The sequence below is a fragment of the Balaenoptera acutorostrata genome, chromosome 14 (genome assembly GCF_949987535.1).
Source record: "Balaenoptera acutorostrata chromosome 14, mBalAcu1.1, whole genome shotgun sequence".
Classification (NCBI taxonomy): Eukaryota; Metazoa; Chordata; class Mammalia; order Artiodactyla; family Balaenopteridae; genus Balaenoptera; species Balaenoptera acutorostrata.
In genome coordinates this window covers 71,476,695-71,480,053 of record NC_080077.1, presented here as the reverse complement: position 1 = coordinate 71,480,053, position 3,359 = coordinate 71,476,695, and the positions used below count along the sequence as shown (strand labels likewise).

The window sequence follows — 3,359 nt, the reverse complement described above, 5'->3', positions numbered from 1 at the left end:
GATAGAGTTGGATGCACCAGATTGGTATTCAGGAGAGAGAGCCAGACTGGAGATCTACATTTAGGAGGCATTAGTGTATGATTGGTATTTGAAAGTATGTACCTGGATAACATTATCAATGAAGAGATAATGAAAAGAAGAAACCCAAGGATTTTACCAAAGTGAAAAAATGAACATAGGAGGAGCCAGCAAAAGAAAACAGAGAAAAAATGGCTAGTGAGGTAGGAAGAAAACCAGGAGAATGTGGTATCTTGTAAGCCAAGTGAAGAAAGTATTTCTAGAATAGGGGATGATCAACTCTGCCAAATGCTTCTGATGAGACAAGATGAAGGTTTATCAATAGAACTGCCCAGTGAAGTAAGCAACATGTGGAGGTCATTGCTGACCTCAAGAAGAGAAGCTTTTGTCACGTGGATGACGTAAAAGAAGGTTTAAAAATTTAAATAGCAGAAACTTTTGGATAGCATCTAAAAAAGGAAGTGATAAATTTATTAAAATTGGCATTATATTTACACTTGGATTGTTAACTATAATTTTATTTGTTTACATCTATTTTTTCCTTGTCAATTAGCAAGAGATCATTTTATTTCTTTATCTCAGTTTTTTTCATTGTCAATTAGCAAGAGATAAAAGGCATCTTCATCTCATATTGAACACTTTGTGGTTCTCAGTAGGTGTTTGTTGAATAAGTAGGTATGCATTTCTCATTCTAACACTAACTAGCAAGGGATACCCTCATTGAGTCAACATACTAACAGAATGACAGGAGTCAAGACCACCAATGGTCTCCTTAAATGAAAAAAGTATTCTTTTACAATAGTACCTACAAGATCTCAGTTGATGGCTGTGCTAAATGGTAAAGTGAAATAACAATAATTCTAGTCCAGAGTCCTAACCCCAACTTAAATAATATTTGAAAGTTCCTACTTAGGCAGTGAAGGGGAAAAAAAAAATGTCACCTATAACAGATGGCTCTACTATATGCCATTTAATCACAGAACCAACTGTCCTTTAAAGCTTGGTTTTCAAAATTGATCTATATATTTAAAAGATCAGTAGCAGGAGAAATACTAGCCCAGGGAAACAGTGCAATCCATTTTTTTTTAAACTGGCTTCATTCACTTTATTTTCTCATAGAAAACTATGTGGTGGTTATAGCTGGAGTCTGGGTCCCCTGCACGGAAACTCTGGTGTGGGCCTTTACAAGATGGTCGATGAATTCCTGATACAGAGACTTGGTGAACACCGTCTCTTTCCAGAGATCAGGAGTGAGATAACTCTAGGTCTTGGAAATGGCACCAAAAGTGGTCTTGGTGAAGTTGCCCAGGATGTCAGTGCAGCCCCTGGCAGAGGTGTAGCAGTTGTCAATTCCAGCCATCGTCAGTAGCTTCTTGGGCACATGGACTGAGATGATTCCAGTGCCCCTGGGGGCAGGGATGAGGCACACCAGCAGAGAGCCAGTGGCCAGTCACCTTGCAAGGGACAGGATGGGGCTTGCCGATCTTGTTCCCCCAGTATACTTGCTGCACGGGGACAATGGAGAGCTTGGCCAGAATGATGGCCCCACAGATAGCAATGGCTACCTCCTTAGAACACTTGACACCCAAACCAACATGTCCGTTGTAATCCCTGATGGTGACAAATGCCTTGAACCTGGTCCGCTGGCCAGCACATGTCTGCTTTTGCACAGACATGATCTTCAAAATCTCATCCTTGAGGGACGCCCCCAAGAAAATGTCAATGATCTCAGATCCCTTGATGGGCAGAGAGAAGAGATAGATCTCCTCCAGGGATTTGATCTTCATGTCCTTGACCAGGCGGCCTAGCTTGGTGACAGGGAGCCACTTCTTGTCCTTGGCCTTGCCTCCGTGAGCTCCGTGGCCTCGGCCCCGACCACAACCCTGGCCCTGGCCCCGGACACTGCTGCCGAAGCCTCTGTGGAAGCCACCACGGCCTCCCATTCCAGGGCCCCCGGGGCCTCTGGGCCCTCCCACAGCACTGGCGTCATCTGCCATTTGGTGTTTTTACAGAAAAGGTTTTGGTAAAAAGTGTCTTCATGTGAGAATTGCATATTAGATGGAGATCAAACATTAAAGAAAAAGAGGCAGAAGAAAATATTGTAAGAGATAATATTCATAGTTCCACTTCAGTGGACTTGGTGAATAAAGGAACAACTGTGGGGGTGGAGTCAAGATGGCGGACGAGGAGGACACGGAACTCGCATCTCCTCACAACGAGGGCACCTACCAGGCACTGGTGGGGGACCACGGACACCTACGGGGACGGGCGGAACCCCCAGTGACTGGGTAGGGCGTGGGGCATGAGGGAAGTGAGGGGGGAGGAGAAGTGGAGGCGGGACGGGACTGGTGCCCCTGAGGGGCAGCTGGGGGAGGGGAAGGGATCCCACGCCTGAAGGGGGAAATTGGGGAACCACTGGGAGGGCAGAGGATCAAAAGGGAGCGTGGCCAGGTTTCCCCTGCTCACTTGGGCCTCCGGGAACCAGCTGAGATCCCAGGCCTGACCCTCTGCCCACCGAGGCACCCTCCAGCCGTGTGGGTCCTGGGGAGTGGGAGGGAGGGAAGGGGGAGCAAAAGTAAAGGCCAGACCTCCGGGACCGGCACCCCTGAGGGATGCCTGGGGGAGGGCAGGAGTTCCTACACCCAGAGGGACCCACCCATGGTTAGGGGTCCAGCGGCTATGGGGGAGACCCTGAGGGACACAGTGGGGAGGGGCATGAAGGAATGGAAGGGAATGCGGCCAGTGCTTTCCCTGTCCACTTAGGCATGGGGGAGCCTGTTGGGCTCCCAGGCCTAATCCTCTGCCCTCGGAGCCTCCCTCCTGCTGCACAGAGCCCAAGCCCCGCCCCTGCACTCCCACCCAGGGCCACACCTCTACACTTGGAGACCCCCTCCAATGCACTGGGCCTAAACACCACCCACACACCCTCACTCAGGGCGTTACCTCCAAACTCCAGAACTCCACACTCCAGAGGCCCTCCTTTCGAGTGCTGCCTCGCCCCTTCTATGCAGGTCCTAAGCAGAGGCCCTGCCCGTGCTTGAACGTCGCCCTGCCTAGGCCCCGCCCCATGCTCAAACATCACCCCCCCACCTGCCTAGGTCCCGCCCCACCCTAAACCCTGCCCCTGCCTAAGTTCCACCCCCTGCCTAAACTCCTCCCCCATAGCCAAGCCTATTTTTTTCTTTTTTCCTCTTTTAGATTGGGGTTCTGTTTTACCTTATTTATTCATTGTTGTTGATTCTTTTATATTTTTATTTTTCCTAATCTTTTATTTTTCTAATTTTGTTTTATTCTTTATACTTTGTTCTTGTTCTGTCCCTTTGGCTTGTTCCCCCCCGCCC

General features: G+C 48.9%; 1 pseudogene; it reads right to left on the bottom strand.

The window, feature by feature from the left end:
• Nucleotides 1-1,141: 1,141 nt before the first annotated feature.
• Nucleotides 1,142-2,985, bottom strand: LOC103006474 (40S ribosomal protein S2-like; annotated as a pseudogene).
• Nucleotides 2,986-3,359: the final 374 nt, after the last annotated feature.